This window comes from Nothoprocta perdicaria, unplaced genomic scaffold (assembly GCF_003342845.1).
Source record: "Nothoprocta perdicaria isolate Ctin4 unplaced genomic scaffold, notPer1 scaffold_30, whole genome shotgun sequence".
Classification (NCBI taxonomy): Eukaryota; Metazoa; Chordata; class Aves; order Tinamiformes; family Tinamidae; genus Nothoprocta; species Nothoprocta perdicaria.
Window position 1 is genome coordinate 631,455 of NW_020455533.1, and position 12,205 is coordinate 643,659.

At 37.9% G+C, this 12,205-nt stretch overlaps 1 long non-coding RNA gene across 1 annotated transcript; it reads left to right on the forward strand.

The window, feature by feature from the left end:
- The first annotated feature begins 330 nt into the window (after window positions 1–330).
- LOC112949821 lies at window positions 331–8,417 on the forward strand. The gene is made up of 4 exons (XR_003249891.1): window positions 331–468; window positions 2,422–2,506; window positions 6,022–6,070; window positions 8,355–8,417. It is a non-coding gene; the product is annotated as an uncharacterized LOC112949821 (long non-coding RNA).
- The last annotated feature ends 3,788 nt before the right edge of the window (window positions 8,418–12,205 follow it).

Genomic DNA, 12,205 nt, shown 5'->3' on the forward strand with positions numbered 1-12,205 from the left:
TTCACCAGGGCAGTAAAGCAGGAGAGTAAACAGTAAATAAGCAGCAAGCAAAATTAAAAACAGTAATGAGCCTTATGAATACAGGGTGTTAGAAGGCTTGAAATGCATTTATTTTGGAGCTTAGCATGTTCTGGGAAAACGTAATGACTTTGTGGATGTATTGTCTCATTTTACATTGCAGAGCTTCCATTTATTGGCCCTGGAGGCTGACAAGGAACCAGCACCTGTGCCCAAATGTTTTCAGAGCCTTGGCAACAGAACGTGTGTTCATTATGCAGGATTGCTGCAGTTCCAAGTGTGCTCAAGGCGTGCAAGAGTCGCAGGCTTTTCCCTTGCAAGGAAAAACAGGTTAAGGAGCAAAACAACCATCGTGGTGGAATTACTCATATGAGCCATGCTCGTCAAGACTGGTGCTTCTATGACTGTGCATCACTAGTGCAAACTACAGCGTGTGGTAGGTTTGTTTTGGTAAGTTAACACTGGGCTCTGGAGATCTCCTTAGAATTGGGGACAACAAGGAAGGTCATTGATTTCTCTTGTCTCAGATTAAACCAATTAATATTTGTAATGTCTTTTAACTTGGATCTCATCTAAAAATATGTATTTTCAATTTTAGATTGGGAAAACATATATATATATTTTCCCCCGATCCCTACATAAAGTCTGTTAGTGAAAAGCCAAAACACAGTATGTGTCCTGTACTAAGTAAAGTTTACGATTACTCTGAATCATTTAAAAAATACTTCGGTGAAAGCTTATGCAAGACTAAATAGTTTTGCATTCCCTGGGGCTAGGCAAAGGGGAGGTCAATGTTGTACCTATCAATAAGTTCAAGGTTGATTACTTTAGCAAAACATCAACTTTTCCTTTAAATAGCATTATTCATAAGTGAAAATCCTGGCCTATAATGTCACTTTCATGGTTTCTGTGTGGTCATATCTACAATAAGGATAGAATTTCATTAAAGTAAGGCCTGAAGCGTACGCAGATGGATGTTATTTTTAAACAGGACTATCTATACAGATTATAAGAGGAAAGTTTTCTGAGTATGGTATTTCAGGAGCACTAGGAAGCAATTATGATCATCCATTTAGTGAATTTTGGTGGTCAGAAAGGCATTAGCAAGGATCAGGTTTTCTCATTCATCATACCCTGTTACTTAAGGATAAACAAGGTGATACGTGTCTTACTAAATCTCAGATATCATTGTATAATATAATTGTGTTCTTGAGAGGTTGTTGGAGGCCATTTCCATTTACCACTGTATATAGGAAACATTGGTTTTAAAACAGTGAGATTAAGTGTGACACAGCAAACAAAATGCATTGGGTCAATGTGTGTGTGCTGTGAGAGAGAGGTTATTTCTCTGTGTATTTAAGTGCTACAGGAGAGAACAGATTTGTATATTGAAAGCTTGAACTTTTGTCACAGTTAGAAAAGTATTTGCGTTTGTAAGATAGAATTCTAGATGCCAGAATCGCTTGGTTCATGCTACTATCCAGATGAGTTTGGAGATGTGCCAAAAAACTAAAAGCAGCTGATAAAACCCAGAAAAGTAGTAAATTAAAACAGAGAAAACTTTTGCAAATTTTAAGAATCTGAGGTATACACAAGAACAATTGTATAATTCTGAAGAGCTTTATTACCTTGCAAAAAGAGTTATCTGCCAGGATGTTGATGGTCAAAACCTAAGAGCTGTACTCTTTGATTTTAATGAATAACCAGAATGGATGTTTATACAAACTTTATCTTTCTCAAAAATGATGAGCCTAAAACCCTAGCTCTGGTGGGTTTTTTTTTGTGTGTATCTTTAATTTAGATGAGTTATTGGTGGGTTTGTTCCCATAAATGAGGTTTTGCAGACTTGTTCCCTCATTTATACAGTAATATATTTCTGCATTTGCTATATCATTGGTTGAACTGAATTCAGCCATTTTTTAACACATACTGTGATATATGAGCTAGAACTCATTTTTGCATGATATTGTCTGGTAAAGAACATGAGTTAAATGGTGCACTATTTTTCTGTACAATACAAACAGTGGGGAGCTCTCAGATCCTCTGTACCACTGCCTCACTCTTTGTTCAGTAGTGCAATCTCTCTGATAGAGAGTTATTCTGAATATACTGCTTAAAAGGCAAGATCCCTGCGTGCCTCTAAGCTGCAAGTCCTGGGAGCATTAAAATTCTTGCTGAACTTTGCAGGAAAAGAGAATGAGAAACTTCCTATAGGCTTTATGTGTATCTTGAATATGTGGTCTTGGACTATTTCCCCAACCATTAACCAAGGCTCTCTAAGGCACCCCTGCCTCCTGCTTCACATTGTCCATACAGTTAAAACACATACACTGCTTACCATATCCCTGGTTGTTCCTGTCTGCTTTCCCATGAGCTAGTGTGATCTTTCACTTGCCATTGCAGGCGTGTGTGATGAACATTGGTTATCCCAGTGATATCCAAAGGACTGTTGGAATGCCTGGAGTTATTCACATGTGCAAGTACTGAGGTGAGTTGTGGCTTATGCATTCTGAAATAGGGCTGTACTTGCAAATTCCATTGATTTCAATCCACATCAGTTAAATGGTTCCCATTTTCAATAATGAACAGAGCCCATATGAAAGGAGGTTCAGGTTACTTGATACAATGGCTCTTCAGAAAGAGCCTGAAAAAAAAAATTACGCAGTGGGAAATTAATGCTAATAAACTGCAGTGCAGACCTATAAACTATGGCAAATATCAGCAATCGTCTTCGATGGCACACCGTTGGCTTTTCATGACTGTGTGTGCTTCTAATTTATCAGTTGTTCTCTGGCATGGAAATCGGTTAAACAGGTATGTGCTTTTTTATTGCACACCAAAAATTGTATTAAAAGAACATTTTAAAGTTACAAAGCTAATATCTTAAAAGTTAAAAAATGCGGGAATTAAGTTAGTGACCTTAATTCATCTCTGTTGCTGCAATGCTAACTACATAATAGGATTACTGCTTTTTTTTTTTTCCCCTGTGCGACCAAGCCTCCTTTAGCACATAAAATTGGTATTGGTGAACAGTTATTCATTATTTTTGCCTTCATTGGTTAAGGTGTGATCTTAGGCCATATTTACTATACACTATTCATATCCTGCTTTGAAGACATTAATCATTCTTGACGAACTTTTCTGTGGCGTTCATCAAGCATCTCAAATACTAATTTATCTTCACAGTATTTCTGTGAAATGAGGAACTGTTAGTATCTTTGATTTTTAATGCACGAAATTGTGGCACACATCCAATGAAGTCCAAAGTTTCTGCTATTTTTCCTCCTCAGGCTGAGATACTGTGTTCAGGCTATTTGTTTTTATGTGATCAAGAAATACAGACCTAGCCCAAAGTTTCTGGAACTCATGAACTACAGAGTTTGTCTCATAGTCCTAATTCTTATGCTCATCCCCATTTTCCATCCTCGCTGTTTACCAGAGTGCTCTCGATGTGCTTTAGTGCATCTCCTTTAATTCCTACTCTTAGGTCTTTGTAGCAAACCAGTTTTAATGTTCTTATATGTCCACAGCAATTGGTCCAGTGCTGGGATTTTTTATGCACCCACTCAGATGTAAGAGGTGGCTACTGATAGATAATGCTTAAACTGAAACAAAATTGGCTGGATATAAAGCAAAAAACAGTCTCTGAGAGGATAATTAAGCAATAAGAGACAGTGCAATCTGCATTTTTGAGGGTTTCAAGACCCACCTGGACAAAGCCTCGTGCATCCTAATCTGAATTCTGGGTTGACTCTGCTTTGGGCAAGAGGTTGGACTAGAAATCTGCCAAGGTCTCTTCCAATTGGAATGATCCTCTGATTGTGGTAGATGAGAGCTGAAGCTGTGTACCATGGCTCCCTACATTGCTCCTAAGGACTTGAGAATTGCTTTGGTTAGGATTTTTTTCTCCCTTGTTTTAAACTTGTCTATTTTGCGGCAGATCATTTTTATGAAGGAGGGTTGTCCCTCTGACCTTTTCCATCATGTACTTTCTTTCTTTCATCATTCCTGTCTTGCCTCCCCGCTACTGTTTTTTGTATTTGTCCTTAAGTCTGGGAGTGCAAAAGCATTTGAAAGAATGAATTGCCAGAATTTAGTAACACTGGCAAAACATCCTGTATTCTCTTTGCTGTCTTTTTGGAATGAGCTGCTTTGGCTGGAACTTTCAGAAAATAGTAATCATCTGGAGGCAAACACCCCGGAGGGGAAATTGTATCCTCATCTGGTGTAGTTATTTAGAGTAAAGGGCAAATGAAAAGAGTGTGTTAAAATTAGACATGTGAACAGCTCCATCTCTAATAAAGCTGATTCGGAGATTCAGCTATCATCTATAATCAATAAAGAAATCCTAGTAAAAGAGGAAATGTTTTTAATCACAGGAATTTTGTGAACGTATTCTGCTGGCTTTTTGATAGGAAAAGGGTTTATGTGTGTGTATGAATATTTCTCTACATTCCTGCATATGCAGATACCCGCATAGAGAGGCAGGAAGGGCAGCTCCCTTTTCTGAGAATGTACATGTAATTAATGAGGCAAACTCGGTGTTTGAAATAAATATTTAGAAAGATATAAATATTTTAAACCAGATGTAATGTTAATTGTGATGGCTTTATGCAGAAGTGTCAAGGATTTTGACTTAATAGCCTGTATACTAATTTGAAATATCTTTTTTATAATAATAATAATAATTAAGAACAAAAAACAGACGTGCCATGTTCCCTTATATTATGTTTTTAAGAGATTACTTTAACTGGTTATATTATTACAGAATTTACCCAGCATTTTCCAGGATGGTAAGTTAAGTGGAAATACATTGAAAATTATATATTCAAGCCATTGTTATGTTTTTTCCAGATTTTTTTGCAGTGTATTAATATTGCATGCAATGCAAAATTAATTAATTGAGTTAGATCACGTGTTATTGATTATTGTCCATCATTTACAACCATTTTTTTTTAATGTCTCAGCTGTGTTTACATTTTTTCTAGAGCTTGGTATCAGTAGCACTGACATTTCTGCTGATGGTATGCTACCACTCACAATCAGTAAAACTTCCTCTATTTACAGACCGAAACTATTTGATCTATCACTTAATAGATCAAAACTATTAAGTGAGGCCCAAAAAGATTTAATATTTTCTGTAATCAGGATTTGGGCTTTAAAAATCCTTTGAAACCTTTTTTTCATGGTGAAGGAACCTAAACCTGTTGCTGCAGTTGTTGTGGGTTTTATAAGGAGGGGGTGGTTTTGGTGGACGCTGACCCAACTACGCTATAGATGAGAGTTGGAGAGTAGAGGAGACGCTGAGAAATGTCCTCACAGGTTAACTGTGTACAGTACCACGGCTAGTGGGCTTTCATGGAAGGGTAACGTCAGAAAAAAAAAGTGGTGTTTAAAGCTAGCCCGGAGCAATATGGATAAAATAACATAATAATGAATAAAGAGACGAAATCAAAGAGGATGCATGGCTTAAATACATTTTAATTGTGTAGCCTGCCTTTGTGCCATTTAAAATAGAATTTTCTTCTCTGTTGTCCTCTGTCTCTAGATCTCAGAGGCATTTCTGAGTAGTAACTCTGTATTTAGTCGGCTGCCTCATCATTATTCATCTAAGTCATCAAAATTTTAAAAAGGACTAAAAACCCTGATGCGTTATAAATAAAATATGGAAAGGAGGACAGTGATAGAATCAGAGTTTGTGTATTTGAGGGAACACCCACCAGAAAGCCCTCACATGATATTTAGGCTCTTTTCCTATCATTTACATAATACGAAGAACAAAATGGAATATGATCAATAGGCAGAGCTGAAGTATTATAGATGTCCTGTGACAGTGTACACTCGATCTTCATGCAAAATTCACACGCTTTGTATTTCCCCCACTCTAATTGCCTCTGTGCTGTGACTTTCAGTAGTTGTAAATGAACTCTGTCATAATTACTCTTTTTATTTTTCTGCAATAATTTTAGCCTTCCTGTAAATTTGTTGTTCGGTTCTTTCTAGGTTTGATGTTGTGATGTGTCCACTATCGTGGCATAGGATCTGGAGACAAGTATGTATCTTTTTGGAACAGGTTTTTTTTTCACTATTCCCCACTTTATTTGATATGGCTGATTTCTCTTGGCTTAGAGCCCAGTTTGATTTAATTTTTGTTTATTCTGTACAGGATTCCAGACTCTGTTTTGAGATAGGCACTGTATAAATTAATAAATAAATTCAATATATGCTTGCTTTTAGTGTGTTGCTTGGCACATCTGTCTTTCAGAGGTTTCTAAATCTTCATGATATGCATAAGATACCTCTAGTTACATAGGATTAGGAACTGTATCATATTTTTAACATGTTCAGGATTTCCCATTAAAAAGTCATCATTTACTAACAGTTACAGTGCTCTGGCATATTTGATACTGCAGTATATCTCAATAGTTGGAATGCAGAATAATGGTTGTATTTAAGATACCAGGATTATATTAACTGTGGTAAATACTTGTATTTTTAATGGTAAAAACTGTTGTTCTGTGCTTAGAATGTTTTTAAGTGCTTCCACATTGATTTTATATTCTAGATATATGTAAATATATAAAGTATGCTCTCGAAAATACTGCCATTCCTTTGATACTGCAAAAGCTTCCACAGACATAACTAAACAGTGTTCAAAAAAATGGGTTGTTACCGGTTGCACTACTTTGGCATGACCAAAAGTAGCCAATTTCCCATTAAAAAGTGCTATTTATTAGGATTATTGACATTATGGGAGCAAAGAGCTGTTTAGAGAAGTCCTGAGCAAACATTGTGGTCTCCAATTAATTCATGCATAGCGAAGAAATGGGAAGAGGCTGGGCCTGATCCAGCCATTGGAGAAGTGTGGCAGGGAAATCTTCATGAGGAAATGAGAGAAAATAAAATAACAAGAGCTACCTTTGCTGAGGTAGGGTTGGGCTTGGGCTACCAGTGGAGCAGATGGTCATAGTTACTTTTTGCCCTGTATTTTGATGTTTAATTTATTCTCCCATAATGAGAGATGGTTGAGTTCAGTTCTATCAGTTGAACTGCCAGCTCATTTATTCAATGACACATGAATATGCTAGATAGAGGAATATTTAGCAATCCTAACAGGATTAAGGTCGGATGTAAGAACTGAGGGTATACCATAGAATCATAGAATGTCGAAGGTTGGAAGGGATCTCAGAGGTCATCGAGTCCAACCCCCCTGCTCACACAGGGTCACCTAGAGCACGTGGCACAGGGCTGCATCCAAGCGGGTTTTAAAGATCTCCAAAGAAGGAGACTCCACAACCTCTCTGGGCAGCCTGTTCCAGTGCTTTGTCACCCGCACAGTGAAGAAATGCTTCCTTAAGTTCCTGTGGAACTTCCGATGCTTCAGTTTGAAGCCATTTCCTCTAGTCCTATCACTGTCCACCACTGAAAAGAGGCCGCCCCCCTCCTCCTCACTGCCTCCCTTGAGGTATTTATATACGCTGATCAGGTCCCCCCTCAGCCTCCTCTTCTCCAGGCTGAACAGGCCCAGCTCTCTCAGCCTTTGCTCATAGGGCAGATGTTCCAGGCCTCTGATCATCCTGGTAGCCCTGCGCTGGACTCTCTCCAGCAGCTCCACATCCCTCTTGTACTGGGGAGCCCAGAACTGGACGCAGTACTCCAGATGTGGCCTCACCAGGGCTGAGTAGAGGGGGATGATCACCTCCCTCGACCTGCTGGAGACGCTCTTCTTAATGCATCCCAGGATCCCGTTGGCCTTCTTGGCCACCAGGGCACACTGCTGCCTCATGGTCAACTTGTCGTCCACCATGACACCCAGGTCCCTCTCTGCGGAACTGCTCTCCAGCAGGTCCACCCCTAATCTGTACTGGTGTCCAGGGTTATTCCTTCCCAAGTGCAGGACCCTGCACTTGCCCTTGTTGAACCTCATGAGGTTTCTCATATCAGTAGTATGAATGTTGAAAGTTGTACCAGAATCAAATCTTTAGGTACCTGAGAAGTTCTCTAGGAATGAGCTAGCTAAGATGCCAATGGAAATTGAAGCCCTCCTGGGTTTGGGTGATAATTTGAAGTGTGATTCTGCAGAATCCGAATCTTGTATTAATATGTAGCTCCTATCTAAGATATCTTATGACTATAACTATAATTCCTCAAACAACTTCTTGCTAATTGGAAAAATCTTTCTAGATGTGCAGTTGCTAGGAAAGAAAACACAAATGTACAGCAAAATCTGTACATTTGGATATTTGCAAATACATACATGAGGTCCTCTAACATGAGGAGAAAACAGTCCTCTAGCTGCTGAAAGACAAGATTTTTGTCCTTTATGATTCGTGTAGGTGCCAACAAATGTGTTTGTTGTCTCTCTTCTGCTGCTGCTCCCGACTGTTTGCACTCTAAACAGGTAAGAGTCATGGATATTGTCCATTTATCTTTGCTTCTGTCAGAAAATATTGTTACCTCTAATGTGGCAAGCCTAAGCCAAGGTAAAATATTAACTGGACTAGTCCCGAGTCTGCTGGAAAGAGGCTCTCAATTGTCAGATTTATTTCAAGTACACAAAGTCCTGGTGTGAGGTCCTAAGCTGTAGAAAGCACTACTGTGCTTGGTGGTACTGCTGAGAGGTGGAATATGGTGCCCAGTTTCCCATGGCACCTCCTGGTTATCTTACGGATAAAAGGTTGATGCTGGTAGTGGAAGCAGTGCCAGCATTCGGCTAATATCTTTTCTGATATAAATAGATCTCGAAAATGAATTTTCTGGGTGCATTATCAGTATGTTGTCCTACAAATAGTTAAAAAATGGGAGATAGAGAAGGAGCAGGTGTCTGGACAAACCAACATATGGTAGAATATGGAGCTATGCACCTTAAATAAAAGAGAGAGAGGAAAAACAAATCACAAACGAACCTCCAAAAACTTCATTTATGGAGGGAATACATAAAAATATTCAAGTACATTTTGAAAATCAACTTGAAATATGAACGTTAGAAATCACCACTACTGAAAGTGATTAAAATACCTGGCCACAGAGGCGCTCACAAATAAGCAAAATGATGGTGAAAAATACGAAAAAGGACAAGAACAGGAGGACAATTAAAATGGTGCAGGCAGGCAACTCTTTGAGTGGCAGTGTCTCCTGTTTCTTTCCTAAGCACATCCACACAGTTTCTGAGAAAGCAGGAAGGACATACAGGCAAATTGCCAACCAGATGGTGCAATCGACGACGAAGGATGCATTCGGAAAGGCAGTAAAACACAGAATTAAAAAATCCTATCATTTGCCTTCCTGATACAATGCAGGCCAAAATTCACATGGACAGAAGAAATGCTAACTATATACTCCTACCTTTTTGTTGTCTTTATGACTTTCATAATGACTTCCACTTTCTAGTTCTTCTATAGTATCCTCTACACCAAAGAAATTTCTTTGTACTCCTCCTCTTTGTTTCATGGCTTAGATTTTTCAAAACTTGCTTATTTTTGCTTAGATATATTTCTGTTGCGCTATAATTTAACTATAAGAGCAAAATTAACCCCATTTTGAGGACTTCTGGGAATGTTGCACTTATAGTATAGCATGAAGAGAAAATAGTGTTTGCTGTTTAGAGTTCCACATAACCAATACATGGAGAGGTGAAATTAGTGGCAGCCCAAGGAAGGATATGTCTTGTCATATCCAGTTTATTACGGGAATTGCATGGTGTTCATGTTTGTATTTAGTCTTTTTTGTGAGTGTGTGTATATATATATATGTATATTTTACTTAAAATCTATTTTTATTTCTGCTATGTTTTAGCTCTTTTTAAACCAATCTTAAGTGTGTAGTACATCTATATGCATATTTAGAAATACACACTTTCGCTGTACTCCATGTTTTGTCTTTACATTTCATGAAATATGTTTAGAGATGCACAAAGTTTTAAGGCAGGAAAATTTTGGAGGTATTTAAATGTAATCTGTGCTCCTCAATAGCATAATTTTCACTGTAGGATAGGATGTAATATTTTGATGCATAATCAAAAACTGACAAACCCAATCACAATTAAAAGAGGGGAAGCTATATCCTGGCAGAAAATTGGAGTTAGCTTTTTGAGCCTGAAGACTGTCAGTCTCTCTCTTTTTGTGTTTTATACTTCCATAACTATATCTGAATATTCTTAAAAGGTACAGATATACAGAACTCTATGGAATGTATATCTTTTACTGTTATCCTTGTGAATAGCTTCCAAGTGGGAAATGGCTACAGCAGAGTCCAGGACTTCATTTTATGACTTTTGCCTTCTCATTTCTCTGCGTGGTCTTACGTAGCCTTCATACATTGCTGCAGGCGAGCAAATGCTTATGGATCATAAGTGAATCTTAAAAAAACAAACAAAAAAAAACCAAAAAAGAAAAGAAAAATAGTCAATTAATAAATTACTTATTATAAATTATATTATAAATATAATAAATTACAAATAAATTACTAATTGTTAGAATGTTTTAACGTATTTCATGATTTGAGTTATGGAAAGGCATGTTGCTGCTTTTTGTCTTACTGAATTCCATGTTAGGCTGCTTTGTTTGTTTTCAGTTCAATTCTCATCTTGATTGTAAAGATCAAAATGAGATCTTCTTTGTTTCCTTCTTGGAAATCCCTTCTGGTTACAAAGATTTTTCAGCTGATTTTGACATTGATTGCCATAGAACAAACTCTGTTGTATTGTGTTCTCAGCAACACATGTGCAACCTTAGTTCTCTCCCAGAGGGTTTGATGGAGCATTCTTGAGATCTTACCAGAACTAGTGGTTTTGACAAAAACAGACAATGTTGTGGTTCAACCAGCAGACCTGCATTCTTGACATACAGGAATGCAGGGATTTTGTCCAACTTCCCATTCTTCTGTATTTTTGCCTACTGCAGGGAAAAATAGAAATGTACTGAGATGAAATGGAGTTTAACCACCTCCCAGCTTAGAGTTTTTAGGCAGTTTCATAATCCCACTGAACTGCTAAGTTCATGGATCAAATCAGCTGTTGCTGGAGATATTGTGTATGTGTTTGGAGAGGAGATGGATTCACTTCCATTATGTTAATTCATGTCTTCACGTACATCTGATCATTGACTAAACTGATTTAACAGTGGCATCCTGGCATCACTGCTATGTACTTTATTTCATTTAATAATTTAGAAGCAATCAATCTACATGCTTTCCTCCCCTCTTCCTCCTTTTTCTCTTTCTTCTGCCTGTATGTTACACTTCATTTTGCCTCTACTTTCCGTTGTCACCTACACAATTTCTCTTTCCTTCCTTGTCGATTTACAAAAGAAGGAATCTCACTTTTTACTGCCAGTCCAGCATCTTGTTGCTCAAGTGTCCCTAAAAACTTTTATCTAGGACCATCACTAAAATGGCCAAGCGCATTTAGTTTACTGAAGAAAAGCATGGTAAAGACTCTATGTAATAAATAGTACAACAAAGATTATTTCTTTTGAAGGACTGTGCAGCTTTTCTTGGGATTCTTTTAATCAAAGATACAGGTTTGCAAGGCATACATCAACGGTTTTGTAAAACACTGGCCATGGTTTGCACTTACGTTTGCACTTAGGCACTGTCAGGATGTCTTAATGCATTGCAATGAGGCCAGCAGAGCTGCAAGCGTGTAAGTCTATAGAGAAGCTGGTCTGTTATTGAGTGGTTACATGTGACTGATAAGCTGGTGTTTTGCAGAGATTTTAGTGACTCACAGTTTTTGGAATATGTTATGAACTTTTGCTTTAATATGGAAGAAATCACAGAAATTGGCACCGTGTACTCCTCCTTAGTGCTTTTTCCCCCCACTCTCTTTGCATCAGAAGACTGATTTGCATCATCCATGTAAGGCAAGTGAGAGAATCATCTGTCTTTGAGGGAATGATTGTCCACATCTCAGGAAAAGGTCAAAGAGTAGTGGGTATTAATTAATCCAGCTGGGCACACAGCATCCCAGGTTTAACGATGTCCAAGCTTTTTATAATGATGATAGATTTCCAAGACCTGCATTTTAGTGTTGTCATCCCATCTGTTTGGGGCTAGGCCTTTCAAGACATTGTGTTTTGTGTACGTTCAAATGGTGTGTGGGATAGTTCTAGCCTGCAGGATTAGGCAGAAAAAGATACTAAATGAGAAGAAAGAAAAATAATAAAAATTACTTATAGCCAAAGTTAGG